Here is a 19,330-nt window from a genome sequence, read left to right as displayed (position 1 = left end):
AGGATACAGCTTAGTTTGCCTGCCCCAATCTGAGAGGTGACGCTGTCTATTTTTAGCATGAAAAGTCTCTTAACCCAAGAATGCTAGTGTTCCTTAGTCAGATCTTCATGTTTAAACTTTTGTAGATTCCCCAGCCATCGGCAGACTCATTCAAAAAGACATGATAAACAATTTAAATGTTTTAAACATCATCCACAGCGTGGAAGTTTCCACATCTCTGTACCTTTCCATTAACACCCCAAATGAAGCGCTGACATCAGGGTAGGTCTTGATTTAAGTGCATAGCAACATAATGCCCCCCTTGGTTCAGTTTCTGTATGTGAAATCAAGTTCTCCTCGGGTTGCTAATTTAAATCTTTCAGAGATATCTTTTACATGGAATTCCCTTTGAACTTCCGTCCAGGCTAATTCAAACACGTTCCGTATTTTCCTCCTTCTCTATTAATACAGTGGAGCTCAAAGAAGAAAATCCACCCGTGTTTTCTCCTTTGTATATGTTCAGTAGGTACCCCTGCAGCAATTACCTACTGGAAGGTGGAGGAGGAGCCAGTCTGTGAGCGCAGGGGCCACCGGTAATAGGATCCGTGGTTGTTGTGTGTGTAAAGTGCTAACACTTTTGACAGCCACCATCCTAAAGGGGTGTAGCAAGTCATTGGAAATTTGTACACAGACGGCCCCATCCATTACGCATCACCCATATCATACCCATAATCTCCCAAGGCAGAGATGCTATTACACTCAGCGGGCCAAGGGCTGCCCGCGCTTATATACACACAACTCCCACTGACTCTGTGCTACCGATGCACTTCAATGCGAGTTGTCAGCAGCATAAATTTAGCTCAGTACAGACACAACCACAGCAGGCGCAGCAAACAGAGATGTGGCTGTGTGTTAAAAAGGCTGAGGGGGCTTCCCTGGTGGCGCAGTGGTTGAGAATCTGCCTGCTAATGCAGGGGACACGGGTTCGAGCCCTGGTCTGGGAAGATCCCACATGCCACGGAGCAGCTGGGCCCGTGAGCCACAATTGCTGAGCCTGCGCGTCTGGAGCCTGTGCCCCGCGACGGGAGGGGCCGCGATAGAGAAAGGCCCGCGCACCGCGATGAAGAGCGGTCCCCGCACCGCGATGAAGAGTGGCCCCCGCTTGCCGCAACTGGAGAAAGCCCTCGCACGAACCGAAGACCCAACACAGCCAAAAATAAATAAATAAATAAATAAATAAAAAAATAAATAAATAAGAAAATCCTTTAAAAAAAAAAAAAAGGCTGAGGAAGAACGAAAAAGCTGCCCGTTTTCATAAGAAATCTTATCCCTAGAGCATGAAGAACTGTAGCCTGACACCTGCCACACCACCCTCATCCCACAGCCTGAGGATCCCAGCCTGGGACTTGGAAGCAGCCGAAACAGAGAGATCATGAAGAAAAAAATGGCCTGTTACAGGGCATAAAACTGTGCTTTGCATCCAACCTGATTATGTGAGGGAAAAATTTCCCATACAGAGATGATCCTCAGAACATTTATATCAAAATTTCGAGGAACATCTTGGAACCAGTGACCCTCTTTAAGTAGAGAATATTTAAAATACATACAACAAGGGCACATAGATGCCCACCTCTTGAAAGCCACTAGTCTGAGTCAGAGAGTGTCATGGGTGTTATAATATATATATTTCATACTAATATGAGAATTTCTTTTTGGTCCTTTCATAATGTTTTTGCCATGTTAACTAATGTAATTCTTCGGGAGGTCTTTCTTGGCTTTTCAGACAACCCCAAGTCATACCTTATAAGTGATCAGGTGTCATTGACCTCAAGCCCAGCCTACAATAAACTCCAGGGTTTAATCTGTACTCTGAGCCCTTGCCACTGCAGACAATGAAGTCTATTCATAATCACTGAAAGTGCCATAGTTTGGCGAGCAGGGCCTGGGTGCCAATCCGTGCTTCATGTCACACTAATTGTGTGTCTTAGACATGTTGCTTAACATCTCTAGGCCCCAATTTTCTCATCTGTATACTGAGGTTAACAATTTCTTCTTCACTGTCATGCTGTGCAGACAATACCAGAAAAGATGTGTGAAACACTTAGCACAACATAAAAGCTCCATCGAATGGATGGATGCACATGTCATACTGTACGGTACATAGTAGGCACTCAAGAAAATCTTCCTCCTCCTTCTTCTTTTTCCTCTCTTCTTCCCCAAGACAGTCTAATAAGTTACTGCTCATGCAAACCTAGGTCTATTAAGAAAAATACTGCGTTTAAAGAAAATAAATATTATCCCGTGTGTGACAAATGGCCACACATGTAACAGAGCACATTTAAAGCTAGTCTCATCCTTTGATAGTTGTTAAAGAACAGATAAGAATAATCTATTCAAAAGGAAAATCAAAAACTGAAGAGTAAGCAAGGAACCAAATTAGACATTTATTCAAGTCTGATTAATGGCCACTTCCAATGGTGATTTGAACTGAGTTCAGGATCCCTGCCTGTCTGACTGTTAATGTACAGTGGTGAAGGGTGACCATATTAAGAAGCGGAATGCATAATTCATTCAAAGTTCACATAGATTGTCTTAGTTTGTGAAAGACCAAACTCAGGTGCAATTCTGGTAATGCAACAAAACTAGTATGTTTCATGATAATAAGTTTAGGTATAGAAAACTATCTTCCTTCTGGATAAATTTAGCTTCCTTGCCATTTCTTCATTTTTTTTTCCTTCAGTTTTTTCAATATGAGGACCCTAGTTTAGAGTAGAATTAATCATGTTAATAATGTGTTAAAAAATTATATCATTCTAAAAGACTTCCATTCATTCTAAAAAGGGTAGTCTAGGTCACATTTTAAAAAGAAGGCATTCTTGAACAGGAAAAAGTGCAATAGGTAAATTTGAAAAGTATGAGTAATTCAGTAAAGAATCATACATTTCTTTTTATATGTTTTCCGGTATAAAAATGTTGCTCTATCATTGTTAAGTAACTCCCATTGGCACATTTAACTCTGAACTCTCTGATGGGAGATGCGATGCTACGTTTATTAGAAGAAAATAACAACTGAAGTTTAATAAATTTGGAAAGAGTACCTGCAAATTTGTGTGTGTGTAGGAATTGACTTTTTTCAGTTGACAAAGGAATCTTGTCTGGTTTGAAGTTGCAGTTAGAAAATGTTGAAAGTAAAAACAAAAATTGAATTTGTACCAAATTCAGGGGCTTTGAAGAACTGGTGTGTAAAAATTTGGTAGTGGTGATGACCCTGCAGCCACTTCTATTTGTGTAATAAAATCAGCAAAAATACAACAAGATTTACTCTAAATATAAGCTGAGGTCATAAATCAAGCTCTAAAACGGAAGATAAAATGGGTGTACATACATCCAAATATACATGATAAATTCTTTAAATTCTTTTTGTCTCATCAAAGATAATAGAAAATAAATAATAATAAAATTAAGCTGCCTTCTGCCTTCCAGCTCTCTTCCTTTTGTGTAGAGCTGATCGTAGTAGTGGCCTCTTAAATCGGGCTAATTCTGTGGTTGGTGAATATTGTTTAACAAAAATTCTTTTTCAAAAACAGGGTCCTTCCCCTGCTCATCCACATTTGCCTCGATTTGACTTATTCCCCAATCTCCCAGGCATGTCAGATCAGAGAATCATATCAGCCCATGTCAAATCGATTTAGGACACAAAATCTTTCCTCAAAAATGAAATTCCCTATGAACACTTAACAGGACCAACAAATACATCAGAAAAGTGTTACGGTAAAAGTGCCAGAAGTCGAGCTAAAATGAAGGCCGAATCTTTGAGATCAGGGAGAAGGGGAAAAGGGTCAGACAGAAAGAGATGTGAAAGGAAAAGCAGGGCAGGAGGAGAGACAAGAAGGAGAGAAGGGACCCAAATTAGAACAAGAGGCGATGTTTATTAATAACCTTGCTGACCCACGGGCCCCTGACCCAAAATACATTAAGTATTGTTGGGACACTGCTCTGTCACTCACAGCAGGAGCATGTAAAATGGTGTTGGAAGCTGCAAACTTTCCGAGAACTGACAAAAAAGAGCAAAAAAAAAAAAAAAAAAAAAAGCCAGGATAAGGTAAAGACATAGACACACGGGGTTGAGAAGTTCCCTTTATACTCCTGCAGCATCCTCTCCAGGCAGCCTACCTCACACTTCCACGCTTCCAGCCAGCTAGGATTTAAAACAAACATGAAACAATGTTTTTCTTGATTGCAGAAATAATACACGTTCATCGCAGAACATTTGGAAATTATGGAAAAGCACAAAAAAGTCAATACAAATTGCCTCTAGTCCCACCGCTTGTGTATAATCATTGTCAACGTGTTGATATACATTTTCTCATCTTTTTCCTCTCCTTTTTTACATGCATATATTTGTATGCTGGAAAAGTAAGACTGACGCCCTGCTGTCATCCACTATGTTGGAATCTGGTTTTCCCATCTGACAAATCCTTATATATATTTGCACATGTTGTTAAAACTATTATAAAACATGATTTTTATGTTGGCATCATATTTCCTTATTTGAAGGTAGCATAATTCATTTGACCTCTAGTTAGATATTCGTGTAACTTTGTAACTTTTTGCCTTTTTAAAATGTTTGCGTGGATCTCTGTTCCCTCTGGAAATTACTGTGAGCGAAATTCCTGGGTCAAAGGCTTTTTGGGGCTAAAATTTGCAGAGTTGCCCTCCAAAGTATTTATGCCAGTTTATATTCCCACCTGCAGTGAATGAGAATACAGAATTCACAAACCATCATTAATTCTTTCCAAACTAAAATAAGAAACTTATAACCTACTGTGATTCGTATTTCCTTGGTTATTTGTGATGCTAACTTCTTCATGTTTCTTGGCTGTCTTGTTTTGTGTGTATGTTATTTGTCTGTTATTTTAATTCCTATTTATTTAAAATTGTAGAAGTTCTATTCAGTTTTTCAATTGTGTTAGTTCTTTGCATATATAGTTGTAAAAGTTCTTTGCATATTAAATTTGTTAACCCTTTCACTATTGCCCATTGCAAGCATTTCTTCATTTTGTCACTTGATTTTTAATTGTTAATGGATTTTTAATGTATATGTTTATGAATTTAAATACATGCCTATTTTCATTTAGTCTTTCTTCCTCTACTTTTATGTTCAGAAAGGCCTCTACTTTTCTTCCTCTACTTTTATGTTCAGAAAGGCACGTCCCAGGGTCAGAGAAATATTAACCTATATTTTCTACTAGTGCTTTTGTGGCTCTTTTAAAAAGATTTAAATCTGTCACGTCTTTGGTCTGTGTGGTAAGAATCTATTTCCTCACTGATCTAAATGTTGTATGTTATTGGGCCTATTTCTCTATTTTAAAATTTTATTCATTATCTTTCTGTCTTCATCACTTTTTTTGCCAAAACCCTACATTTTTATTATCACAATTTAAGAATATGCTTATATTATATCCAGTAATGCAAGTTTTTTTTTTTTCTCATTACAATTAGTTTTCTGGGTTATGCCTCCTTATTTGTTATCCCATAAGAACTCATCAAGTTCAAAATGTAAGAGAAGACAATTGATACATTAATGTGTGAGGATTTGAGGTCTTTAATACTGAGTTTTCTCATTTAGAAGTAAAGCATGCCTTCTCATTTATTTTTTCACATGAGCTCCTATTAAAGTTGTAGTTTCTTCATGTATTTTTCAATGTGCATGGTGTCAAATGTATTCATTGCTATTGTGAATACAGTTTCTCTATTAAATCTTATAACTGTTTTCTGAGGAAAGTGATTTTTATTTTGTATTTTTGCTTTTTTATTTTCTATTTTCCCACTTTACTGGTTTCTTATTCAAAGAGTTTGCCAGTGGATTCTTTTGAGCCATCTAATTAAATCTTATCATCTGCAGATAATGATAATTTTGTCCCTTTCCTTCAAATTATATAATTTATTCATTTTTTCCCTGTCTTATTACCAAAGAGTAAACTTCCACATTATTTAAAATATTCTTTATTTGGAATGACTCCAATATTTTACTACCACGTGTGGTGGCCTGAATACAATGCATTTTTGAAGGGCTGCAGCTTTTAGAATGTGTTCAAGGCTTCAAATTTCAACCTCCCTTCCTGAACCTTCTGTTCACTGGTTCCCTTGTATACCTCCCAGCCCCTCTCTGTCCAGTATTGGACAAGTCTTCCTCTTTTAATACACGAGTGGTCTATCTCCATACAGACAACCCCATCACTTACCTACCGATGCTTCTTTTCTAGTCTAAACACCCACATTTCACTGTGGTAAAGCTCACCTTCAATTCTCAGACCAACACATTTAAACCACTATTGTTTTCCTTAGTGTATCCCACGAAACCACCAGGCTATTTTCTGCCAAATTAAAAGTTAGAGTCTTGTGTAAGATTTTTTTTTTAAGTTTGCATTTTAAGAAAATGCTAAACTATTTTTCTCACATAGAAATTATCATTTCATTTGAATTTGCTGACTTTTTGCCAGTGAAAAGTAAAAATAACCTGGGATTTTGCAAATGCCACGCAAAAAAGGAGTGGCCCCATGGGTTCAGCTGGTGAGAACAATATGTGAAGACAGAGTGAGGAAAAGAGTAACAGCGACAGTTAGGGATCCTGCCGGGGTTACCTATGGGAAGGAAGAAGGGTGAGTGTCTACAAGATGGGAAATGGAACTAGTCTCTGGATCACCCTGACCCTTCATTTCTTCAACTCTGATTGTGGATCATTACCTGCCTTGCAAGCGTAATACAGGAATGAGAGACAACATGTGTAAGGCATATTGGAGGACACTTGGCAACTTGCAGGCACTTACAAAGACGAACTGTTAGCTTCCGGCTAGGTTTGAAGGTAGGGATATGGGCCATGTTATAGGTAACAAAATGGAAAGAAGAGATCCTTCTCTACTATAAATTTCTACATAGAGTTAACCCCGAGCACACTCAAGGATTTTAGGATTTAGCCAACTGGCAGTGCTGTACCTGGGGCGGGGGTGTGTGTGTGTGTGCAGTTCTTAAACTACACATCCCCCTGACCACCTCCCAAGGAGATAGAAACTCTTATTCCTCTTTCTTCTCCTCTGTGTGGCGTGGCCTTTGCTGTGAATGCCAAGTATCATTGGAACCGACTTTTCGTCCTACCGTGACGGACCATGAGCTCCAAATGTTTAGATTTCCTCTTCTGCTGAAGGGGACCGGAAGGGCTCCTCTTTTTGATATTACAGTAAATAGTCCCTGTGGCCATGTGCCTGGCATTTAAGAACTTCCTTGTCAGCACGTCTTCATTTTTCCAATTTGTTAGCCTGGAGAACACGCTTATTAGTATCAAACTTAAGTCTTACCAAGGCAGAGTGAAAATGTCTTTCTATCTTTCCCAAAGTGAAGCTAGAGATCTGATTTTTTTATTTTTTTTAACGTGGTGGGAGGTTTCTGTATTATTATTGTTTAAAATCAATTTCCTTTACTCCATATTCTTTTCCTGTTGTTTATTTTATCTGTCCTTCTCTCCCAGAGGGGCAGCATTAAGGCCCCCATTTGGTTTTTATTAGTGTAATCTGTTAATAGCTGTTCTATAATGCTTTACTTACTGTGTTAATTTTCTGTACTTATGTCCAGAGGCAGCTTCCTGGAAGACCATATTTAAAAAAATAGAAGATCTAACTTACTTCTTCTTTAATGGGTCCAGCAGCCACTTATAGTTTCAGCTAAGATTACTGAATACTGTTGATTTACAAGGTCATTGAAAATATATATAAACTGCAGCTACTATTTTAAATATATCTATGGGAAGCCTAAAAAGCCCATTAGTCTGGTAAAGGTACAAACACTAACCCCAGGGTCTCAGTGGACATTGGCTTATCACTCCACTTCTCTGGGTTTGTCTTGAATATGTCAGAGCTATGGGTACATGCTGTTTTGTGTACTGTCCAGTTTTCACGTTTAAGCCCAGAGCTTGGCAGAACCCAAGAGCCCCTAGCTGGGAATGGAGGCTCTATTCATGATCTGCCCCTCTTTACTGAGATGTCCCCAATCTCTGCCCCTTGGGACCCATGTGCACTGTGCCAGTCACTGCATGCTAAACTCTGGGTCCCAGGAACCATTGTCCAATTGTTGGGGATTTTGATGGAATGTACCTTACATGAACTTTAGTATTCATGGGACTAGTTCTCAAATTAAAAAGGAGCTTCGGGGCTTCCCTGGTGGTGCAGTGGTTGAGAATCTGCCGGCCAATGCAGGTGACAGGGGTTCGAGCCCTGGTCTGGGAGGATCCCACATGCCGCGGAGCAACTAGGCCCGTGAGCCACAATTACTGAGCCTGCGCATCTGGAGCCTGTGCTCTGCAACAAGAGAGGCCGCGATAGTGAGAAGCCCGCGCACCGCGATGAAGAGTGGCCCCTGCTTGCCGCAACTAGAGAAAGCCCTCGCACAGCAACGAAGACCCGACACAGCCATAAATAAATAAATAAATAATTAAAAAAAAAAAAAAGGAGCTTCAAAGCAGAGCACTTGACAAACTAACTTACCTGAAGGATAACAAAGGAGATATCTGTGATCCATGTGATAGGTTGGGCCCCCAAGTTAGGTTGCATTCGGAATTAGATGGATGCATGGAAGTGAAGAGAACATGGCTCAGTGATCAGCATCACGGCTTCTAGCCCTGCCTCTGGTGTGAATTAGCTCTTAAGGTTTTTAGGGGCCTCAAGTTTCCTCCTCTGTAAAACAAAAGTTGGGAAGAAAGTTCTAAGGTTCCTCCTTTTACAGTCTAGGCAGTGTTCAGTCAATGATCGCTCTGTGCATCAATTCAGGGGGGACGAATCATCAGCAGGTGATTGAATCAGGATTAGGCTGCTTCCCATTCATTGTTGAGTCTCTGGCGATGGGCAGGCTCTTGGCGCAAAGCAGGAGCCCATCTGTGCTTTTATCATACATTAGTTTTTATTGTGAAGCCTAAGTAAAATTCTGTTTGAGACGAGGTTTGTACAGTACCATGGCCATGAGTGGCAGCAGGGAGAGCACTAGATGGAAGTCACTGTGGCCAGCTGTGTGACCCCAGGCAAGTCACCTCCTTTCTCTCAGTCTCTTATCCTTCATCTGTCAAATAATGGGTTTGGCGATGAATCAGCAAAGTAGCTTCAACTAAGAAAGTCAGTGACCTTGTAAGAATTGCCTGCTGTGTTAAGCAAATGAGAAGGGTCAGATGTGCCCCAACGTCCAGTACCCACAGCAGTCAGAGCATGTTACCCATGATTCAATGCTCCCTGAGAAGCCGTACATGAGCTTGCTATGGGGATGGTCTGGGAAAAAGAGAATGGGAAGGGGATCTGTATGCGGAGGGTTGACTGGGAATTCTACGCAAAGAAGGAAATGAGACCACCCGTAATTGCCTGTTTTTGAGCTGCAGACTGTATCAAATGCTGTTTTTAAATTGGTGCAATGCCTTCCTCTTAGCCCCGCGCCCCACCTGTTTTGTCTGTTTCTATACCATGCAAGTGATGGTGATGTTTGAGGACTTTCCTTTCAGGTCGTGCCATCAAAGAGGGCAATGAAAAGCGACCCAGCAAAGTCAAGACATATTTAAAAGAAAGAGAGGAAAAAGCACATATACATTTCAATGGAAGTACTTTAAGGCATTTCAAGTAGGAGTCTGAGAAATAATTACAGAGTTTAAGAAGAAAAAATCTTAACTTTGATCTGATTTTCTTCTGTAAAACAATTAGGTGCATCATTTTTCAAGTGCTAAACTGAATATTCTAATGGCTGGACCCAAACGCTTTCGTTTGTGTCTTGGGACTTCTATAATCCCCCCAAAAAGTTAAAAAAGTTATTAAGGTGATTTTCCAGAGGGATTAATACATAAAGCATTTGCTGATCAGCTCTCATAAAAACTACAGCAGCATAGAATAGCTAGATTCAAATCATGTAAGAGTCTAGTTAATAGCACCAAACTAAGAAATCTGTAAAGTTGATTTGATGGAGATAAACTGTCAAGGTACAAATGGAATTTTCCCTTCCAATTGCTGTTGGGGGTTTTAATGGGAATGTGCATGACGTAGACTTTAATATTCATGGGAGTAGTCCTGAAATTAAAAGAGAGCTTCAAAGCAGAACATAGGGACAAACTAACTTACCTGAAGGATAACAAAGGAGCTATGTACAAAAAAGGAATGTGATAGATTGAGCCCCAATGTTAGGTTGCTTTTCCTCTTAAGATTTTAAACCCCAAGTCCTTCATAGTTCATATACATGAAAGCTAGACTGTCAGTTCCTTGATGGCAGCTACTAGGTGTTACTTTCTTTTTGCTTTCCCAGTGCCCAGCATGTAGTTCTTAGCACATAATATATTTCCATTAAATGTTTGTGAAATCGTGGAATAAAAATACTTTGTTAATTTAAAAAATGTGTGGCATATCTTCTCCCCAATAACTAGATAGATTGACCACTTGTGCACCAACTAGGAAGCAGAGCAGAGGTGGCCTACAGGCTAAATTTGGCCAGTTCTTGTCTAACCTTTAGAAACTGAGAAACTTCAACTTCACACAACAATATGGATTTCTGGATTCTTTTGAAAAATCTAAAGATGTGGGACAGTTTGGGCCACAGCTGGTGACAATTAGCTGGGGCCCAGGAGCAGCTGCCCCCATTATACAGGGTTCCTTCCAAGTTGCCACTATTCCCTAGTATATGACTCCAGGCCAATTTCACTTTTTTATTTACCAGCCTGGTCCACAGGACAGGCTCTCAGATCAGGAGAGAATATCTGGTCTGCATTATATCAGTGCTAATTTAGAATTGAGTTAAAGATCTGAGTGCGAGCTTAACTGTTTTCTCCAGGTCCATGAAAAGAGAAGGCAAGATTCTAAGTACTAGGCTTCGAAGGGTCATCTTTAGTATGTACATTCCTATGACTTCTCTGTGCTCCAGGGAGAATAGAGCAGGCTTGGAGCTCTGAATAATCCAAATGATATTGGGTAGGAGCCCATCAGGGACTTGTTCAAGTTTGTCAGAGCATATTAAAATACAATACCCTCACTTCATCAAAAAGGGTACAGCGGTCCATCTGTCTATATCTTTCTTTCTCATGTTACATTTGTACAGGAATTTTTCAAAATTATGTCACCTACCATATTGTCTTATAGTGAATCAAAATGGGGAAAGAATGGAGAGCAAGCCAGAATAATGCACATTGGTGAAAGTCCAATAATTGAAATAATTATTGCTTAAGATACCATTGCTTTAATCAGCCCATCATAAATCAATGCTTTTCACAAATGAAGGTTTAAAATAAAGTGCTGTTAAATAAATCGGGCCTCTTAAAAGGCATGATGCAATCGGGAAGCTCTGGAAAATGGCTAAAAAAGTGGTTTCTGAATGGATCCACTGGTTTTAGCGTTTTATCTTCCACTTAATTAAAAAAAAAATATTACCTGGTCCTTTCTTAGAAATTACATATCGGAGGTCTATAATGGCCAAGCCTTTAACCCATTAAAAAAATTTACTCCCAGGAACAGTTCATATTTGACGTTTAATTGCTTTTTCTTGTTGGAAAGGAAAATCTGTTTCTTTCCTTCCTTTCCTGATTGACTTTTCAAAACTCACCTTGTGAGCTATAAAAAGGGAGAGGTGTAATTGATTTTCAAAAACTGAAGTGCACGCACACATATTCACATATGCGTGTGTGTGCGCTCATGTGTGTAGACATAAAAATCTCCCCTGTACTGGGAGCTGGCGCTTTCCTCACATAACTCTGCAAGGCAGGTGTTACTATCTCCATTTAACAGAGTAGCAGCAAAGGCCCAGAGAGGTTCATTGCTTGATTAGGGTCACACAGGTAGTAGCGATAGGAGGCTGAGTCTTTATCCCTTCTACCCTGTTGCCTGCTTTTAGGTGTGCTTCATACCCAGGTGTGCAGACATCCATGGAGCCAGGATAAAATGTCATGCCAATGGTCTCCATCTTTGGAGTCACTAATCATTTTAGCCTATTTAACCAACACCAGATTCTGGAATTTAATAAATAACGCTACACCATCCATAAATGTAGAAAGAGCCCAACTGTGATGTGCGCCTTTTATGTGAATACTTCATTGTAACTGAGCCAGGAGAAGCCGTTGAACTAGTCTTCTAAGTGACAGCATCTTAAAAGAGATTTCTCATCGGAGAGTTTGGTGTGGAGGGTGGTCAGATGCTTTCTTATTAGAACAATGCCCACATAGATTTCAAATGAAATTCTGGGGCTCCTCAAGATTTGTTTAAAGAGAAAGAGGGGGTCAGCAGGACATTGATGTGGAAAGGGAAGAAAAAGCCTCTACTTGGTCACCTCGAGTTAGAAAATTTCCATGTCAACATTGTCAATCCCTCACCTCTCACGTGTAGTAAATTCACTACCAAAGGCCAAAGTATTCTCTTTCTTTCTTTTCTTTTCTTTCCTTTTTTTTTTTTCTCTCTTGACACAAAACCAGCTATTATTTAGGTCTCTTGCAAAGCGGCACAAACCAACTGTTCCTCCTCAGATTATCCCTTTCAAGGCTCAGGTCATATGCCTCCTTGGGTTATACCTTCCATGTTTTGTGGTCAGATGTGGGCTGTGTCATTCTACAGTATTACACTTTGCAAGAAAATATTTAGGTATGAGTCTCATTAGGTCCCATTTCCTCTGGGAATGGTCCTGCGTGCAGTGTTTTCATGTCAGTGGCAGGCAGTGAATCGCTGGTCTTCATGGGACAACTGGACAGCTGGCAGGAAACCAGGAAACTGCTCCTTCCCCTCTGTGACTTCACTCAGCCAGAAAACTACAAGGTGTGTGACTGTAGGATGAAAAGTTCCTGAGAGGTTGAATATAACACTTTGAGAAAACACTTGGACGGAAACTTGCTGATGTTGAAGGAATGGAAATTTGTATCATTCAGAGAATGTTTTTTTCCTAGATCTGGAAACACAATGGCTTATTTGTACAGAGTCTTTTCATTATTTTAATTTTTTTTCTTTTTATTACTGGTAAATAGTAATTCCCATTATTCACCAAAGAGCAGTGAAACTGATACTCTATATAGCTGAGATGAGGGTACGTTGGCAAAACCCTTTTGGAAAATCATTTGACCATGTGTATCAAGAGCCATGAGGTTTTTTATAACCCAGGACCAATTAATTTTTACTTCTAGGAATCCATTCTCAGTACCAAAAAGATTATGCTCGAAAATGTTCATCAAACTATTGCTTATAATAGTTAGAACAGGAAATGGAAGTATAAAATATTTTCTTGATATTCATTGTTATGCAGCTGCTGTAATAATATTGAAATAGGATATGCACTCTTAATGATTACAAATACACAGGCAAGATATGCAGAATTATAATAATAGATAAAATTTATTGTCTGCTTAATATATAAAAGGCAATGTGTCAAATGCTTTGTAGTCATGTCTCCTTTAATCTGCTCCCCAGATTAAGCCAAATTTATTATATCTCCATTTTACAGATGAGGAAAGAGGGTCACAGGAATTGGTTTATCTAAAGTAACACTGCTAGGGTGAAAGTTGAACCCCATCCTGGTTGATGACAGACCTTATAGAACATGTAATTCCTCATGCTATGTGGTTAATTTTGAGTAAAAAACAATCATCAACCACAAAAGAAAGAAAGAAAGAAAAAAGCACCCCAACCTAAAAGAAACCCAACACCAATAAACAAAAATCTGACAAGCTCTATTCTTATGATAATCACATGAAAAAGTAAACAGGAAAGCTTAAACCAAGAGAAAACAGCCAAACTTGAAAAGACTCATCTTCCACCAGTTAATAAAATGACAGGTAGCTATCTGAAACAACACTTAAATGTGTAAGGTCTTTCCTCTGGATGGGAATTAGATCTTACATTTTTTTTTTTTTTTAACATCTTTGTTGGAGTATGATTGCTTTACAATGGTGTGTTAGTTTCTGCTGTATAACAAAGTGAATCAGCTATTCCTATACATATATCCCCATATCCCCTCAACATGTCTGATCTTTTACTAAGAGAATCTAAGTAATATTATTCTGCCAACTTAAGGAAGCAAATCTTAATGAGAGCAATTCTTGTATGTAGATGGAAAAGACTCTGTCCAGCGTGACTTGAGAATTTTCTGGTGGACTGGGTCCTAGACCAGTGGTTCTTAACTTATTTTGTGTGAGAACATATTTGAAAATACTAATGATAACTATGGTCTGTCTCTGTTTCTCTCTCTCCAGTCGTTTCTCAGTATCCATCTGGGATTGGTTCCTGGACCTCCGAGGTTACCAAAATCCGCGGATGCTCAAGTCCCTTGTATAAATGATGTAGTACAATTGGACTTCCCTAGCGGCAGGTTCCGCATCCACAGATTCATCTAACTGTGGATCAAATTTTGCTTGGTTGAACATGCAGATGAGGAATCCGTGGATAACAAGAGCCCATCGTATTAATATTTATACAACATTTTATTGCATATCTATCTACTTTTATTCTACTTTGAAATCTTTTGGGTTCACTGATGGTTTGAGGATTTAAATTAAAATTCCCCTTTATGTTTTGGCTTGCATAGTGTTCTTTGTCCCACAATTTGGGGGATATTCTTTCTTAAATCGTTCAAACACTGATACAGTTTCCTTAGAGTCTTATCTACACTTGGATAACTAAGGTTTGTAAAGTAAGTTAGTATAATGAATAATTTAGTTTTGATGTTTTCTTTAATATGTTCACATGTTATTATGGATGCTTGTATTCTGATGTGCGGCTAACAACTGCCTTTTTGGTTTTCCGTGTTAGGATGAAGAAAAAAAGGAGGATATGCATTACTAAGAATCAAAGGAAGTGCCTGACTCTATAACAAAGAGAAAAGCTTCAAAATGTGAGTGGACTGCATTATGAACAGCTTTGCTTACCACACCTGCAAAAATGCACTTTCATTAAACACATATTTGTTAACTGCACATGCAGAAGGCATAGTGTTAGATGGACATGAAAGATGGATGGATGATGCCCTTATATAAGCTTTTCCCAGGACTCTAGCATGCTGAGGTTTGGAATTGCACAGGTAGCCTCCTGGAACTATTGGCTATGCTGCTAATAAGATTACAGCTAGAGTATGATTTTATTCTGTGAAATATTTTCATCATCAGGAAGAAGAAAATTATTTTTACCCTTTCTGCTTTCTGCAGTTGAATAATTTTCAGGTACAAATCCCCCAAAATTTATGTGTCCTCTCTACCTTCTATTTAGAATTATACAACACGAAGACAGAAATAACCATGTTAAGAGGTCATTGGTTCGACTTCTCCAGAAACTTCCCCTGGGCAGCGGTCTCTACCTCTGTTACAGAAGACTGCAAAAATACCAGCCATTGTGCATCTGGCCAATTATGCAATGTTCTATCACAAGGGGAAATTCCTTCCTCACTGCAGCTGGTGAGCAGTTATGCCCTGGAGCCCAGGACGGACATGCCTTGTAACTTTTTAACCTAGTTAGTGTAACTGCCAATATTATTCCTATTCATATAAATGTCTAATCCTTTCTTGAATCTTGCTAGACTATTTGCCTCAATAATATCCTGCGGCAGTGAATTCCACAGGTAGATTATATGATGTTTTAAAAAGTATTTCCTTTTATTCATTTTAAATTTGTTACCTTTTAATGTCACAAGATGGCCCTTGTTCTTGCATTAAGTGGTACAGGGTACAGGCATTTCAAACTGAGCTTTAATTCTTCCAAGCACTTTCTCTGCCATTATTAAAACCCTATCTTCTTCACATAGTTTCTATTTTGGCACGTGTAATCTTGAAAAAATGGGATGATTGATGCAAACAGTCTCATACTGCTTTGGACATATAGTAGGCACTGGAAAAAGCTCTCCTTGATTTTCAATGTCATTTATTGGAGACATATTTATTGAGCATCTATTATGGGCAGGAATTGTTCAAAGCATTGGAGAGACAGCTTTGAATAAGAGAAGGTCCTTGCTCTGAAGGACCTGGTTTTCTAGAGAGAAGACAAGCAGTAAAATAGTGGATAAAGATAGGACTTACATTGTTTCAGGTGTCTTATGTATTATGGGAAAATTAGACAAGAGTCACTAGGAAAGGATGCCAGGGGCCATTTGGAGTGGCCTGGTCAACTGTCCCCCTGCAAAGGGGACAGTTGAGATTGACAATCAAGGAGTTGTTTATGTGACATAGATGGAAGGAGAACCCTTCACCCATGAAGGTGAACTCCAGCTCCTAGAACAATGCCCAGAGCTAGCTGAAACTCAATCGTTGCTGCGTGAATGAATGAATAAAGGTTAAGAAGGGAAATCTTAGTTACAGAAATCATCAGTACATTACTCACAGACCCAGGAGAAACATTTCTTGAATCCCTGGGTTTGGTAACTCCAAAGACTATTAGAGTAGAAGGAACAGGGGATTTACTTAGTTAGACTCAGCTTTCAAGACCTGCCCAAGTCCCCAAATACCCAGCTGTATGACCTTGGGCAAGTCAGCGAATTTCTCTCATCCAAAGTGTTCTCATTCATAAAAATGGGAGTAAAACTTCCTTCCTTCATGGAATGTGGAGGACTGGAGGTAAAGTTAAGTGGCAGCCCTTTAGAAACAGCCAAACAGTGTGAACATGTTGCTCATTCTTTCAGGAACCTGTCCTTCTTAGCACTCTGTTCTCTTTCCTTGCCTTTCACTCTTTTCCTTCTTCTGTTCCCTATTTGTATCCTTGCCTCTGCCTAAAGCTCATCCCTGGCATCCATGTACTTAACTTTCTGCTCAAGAGGTGGCTTAAGAAAGGGGGGGTGGGTTACCATTCTGACATTTTGGTCTATTTCTTAAGGACTTTAAAGATAGAATAGGATGGAGGTGGTAGTTGTTGGAACAGTGGACTGCAAGTGTATTTCCAATAGTGATTATTTGTTTTTATTTTGTTTACTGCTTACTCTTCTAGGGTAAGGTTAACCAAACTTCTCTATATAGAAACAGAGGCCTTGCCTGAATTTCTGAGGACATCTTCCCCCAGAAGTGGAGACTTTGGTTGAGGATGATCTGATTACCTGTCTGTAGCTTCCTTTTGTGTTCTAGCCTGATAGGCAGATACCATTTCCTCATGTTCCCTCTTGTTATACTTTTTAATTGCTCTTTCATTTACTCCTCCGCCACCCCGCCCCCACCCCTGCTTTAGGCAATTTGAAGTAGAAGCATGTGCAACTCTGCATAATAATATATTATAAAGGCATTTCAAGGAATAAATGATTAGAATTGTTTACATGCATGGTTCAGATTTACTGGCAAATTGCTCAGGCCTTTGTTTTATGATGTAGCTGCCAGCCAGGTTCCTTCTGGGTAAAACTCTGAAATAGGAGAAGTTTCCTTTTGGTATTCCTCACCAACACTTCCTTTGCCTTGTTCCTCTCCTTTCAACACCTCCCTTCCTTTCCCACCTCCATGTAACTCCATGGAGCTGTCAGGCGTTTTACACCTTAATGTGAAGACATATGGGTGCATGGGTCCCTGCCCTCACCCAGACTGGCCCCCAGGGAAAGTGAGGTGTGCAAAGGAATAAATCTTCAATGGTATAATTTTAGACCCAGCGGCAACTGGGAAGGGTGGCTATTTTGGGCTGTGGGTTTTCTCCTTGACCTGAGATGATATTACTTTGCCTGCTGCTAGTGTGCTGGGCCAACCCTGCACGTGGTCTTTTTAGCAGCGTGTTTGGCGTTCCTGGGGGTTGCTTCTTCATTCCTCTGCTGAACAGCTCCGTGCTCCTCCAGAATTCCATGAATTTGTGCAGGGGCATCACTCTGTCCATGTGCGCCCACCTAGGCTTGTCACAGGTGATCTCTCAAGGCAGGGGCGCAGGCTACTCCCAAGGGGCAGCACAGATGGAATGCACGCCCTTCCACATAGGGGGTGGGGGGATTTTCTGGTCTAGTTTTTGCCTATCCCTCAGCCTCCATGCTTTATCAGCTGCTGAGTGACCTCACTCCCTCTTCGTGCAAGGTGAGCCGGGCCGGTCTCCAGGTTACAGGGTCTGAGCATCCCTCCTATGAGACCTCCTCTGAAGCTGCACTCAGCATCCTCACAGCCATTTTGACCACCCTGCTTGCTGTCTTCCCACTCAAGCTCCTGATGCAGCTGCTGCCTGCGGACCCCCTGTACTGCCTGGGGAAGTGAGTCAGGACTCCTGCAGCGGATGGGTGGGGCAGCTGCAAGATGATCTGAAGGTGGCCCAAACAACAGTGCTTTCCAGATGTGGGTGAGGTTATAGCCAAGATCATCACTGGTAGAGTATCTTGTTGTTAATTTTTACAACCTAAAAAGAACACACAAGACTCAAAGGTCATTGGGGAAGGAGGAATAAAGTCAGTAAAGAACAGGAAAATGGGAAGAGGTTTTGTTTTGTTTTGTTTTTAATAAAGAATTTGAGCTCTTTTACACCAAAAGAGAGAGAAGAAAAAAAAGCGGCCTTTTATAGGTATGAAGAGAGCCCTGGCTCTCTCTCTCTCTTCTACAGGGAAAATTCTGGATTTGCAGAGAGAGAGAGAGAGATTGAGGATATAAGGAGAGCCTGACTAAGGAACAGAAAATGATGGAGAGTAAGACAAAAAGGGAGAAAAAGATCAAAAGACATTGTTGCCTTCCCTTATCTGCTGTTGAAGTAAATGTGATGTTTGTTGAGAACCAACCAGGCCTGCTCCAGTTATTTATTTCTGTATGACTGATTCAGCCTGACACTTACTCACATAAAACCACAACCAACATTTTATTATGATCCGTCATGGTTCTGAGTGCTGGCTGGGCTCAGCTGGGTGGTTCTCAAGCAGCCTTTCATGAGAACGAGGTTTGATAGTGGCAGAGGCTGGAGTGACCTCTGAGGCTTCCTCACTCACACGTGTGATGTTTGATGCTGGTCCTTCCTTGCTGCATCCTCAGCTGGGGCTATGAGCTGGAACACCTGGTCATTCCATGTGGCCTGAGCTTCCTTACAGCATCTTTCTTGTACTCCTTTCCTGGCCACTCAGGGTTCCAAAGATGAGCATCCCAAGAAAACAAAGCAAAAGCTAAAGCATCCATTTTGTCCTAGCCCAGGCACACACATTATTGGTCCACCAGTCACTAAGGTCAGCTCAGATACAAGGGGAGAGCACATAGCCTCCTCCTCTGGATTTGAGGAGTGTTAGAAAACTTGTGGACACATCTTAAAACTGCTGATGTCCAATCACAATGTCAGCTGTTCCCAACCTCCCTGTCTCCAAGAACTTCCTGTCTAGTTGGAGTTACAAAAAATTGATGAAGTAATTAGTGAAAAGTAATGAAATATCTATTCTTCAGTCAAGCAAGGTGATAGGG

The 19,330-nt window shown here is 40.2% G+C and overlaps 1 long non-coding RNA gene across 1 annotated transcript in view; it reads left to right on the top strand.

Annotated features, from left to right (window-relative positions):
- The window catches only part of LOC114236878 (uncharacterized), a 41,345-nt gene extending 22,657 nt beyond the window's left edge, over window positions 1–18,688 (top strand). The window contains exons 3-5 of the long non-coding RNA XR_003622721.2: window positions 14,772–14,853; window positions 15,225–15,409; window positions 18,104–18,688. This is a non-coding gene — a long non-coding RNA (uncharacterized LOC114236878). The remainder of the gene's footprint in view (window positions 1–14,771; window positions 14,854–15,224; window positions 15,410–18,103) is intronic.
- The last annotated feature ends 642 nt before the right edge of the window (window positions 18,689–19,330 follow it).

Source organism: Balaenoptera acutorostrata, chromosome 3 (genome assembly GCF_949987535.1).
Source record: "Balaenoptera acutorostrata chromosome 3, mBalAcu1.1, whole genome shotgun sequence".
In the NCBI taxonomy this organism is placed as follows: Eukaryota; Metazoa; Chordata; class Mammalia; order Artiodactyla; family Balaenopteridae; genus Balaenoptera; species Balaenoptera acutorostrata.
Note: the sequence above shows the minus strand (reverse complement) of the source record. Positions and strands in the feature narration are given on the sequence as shown.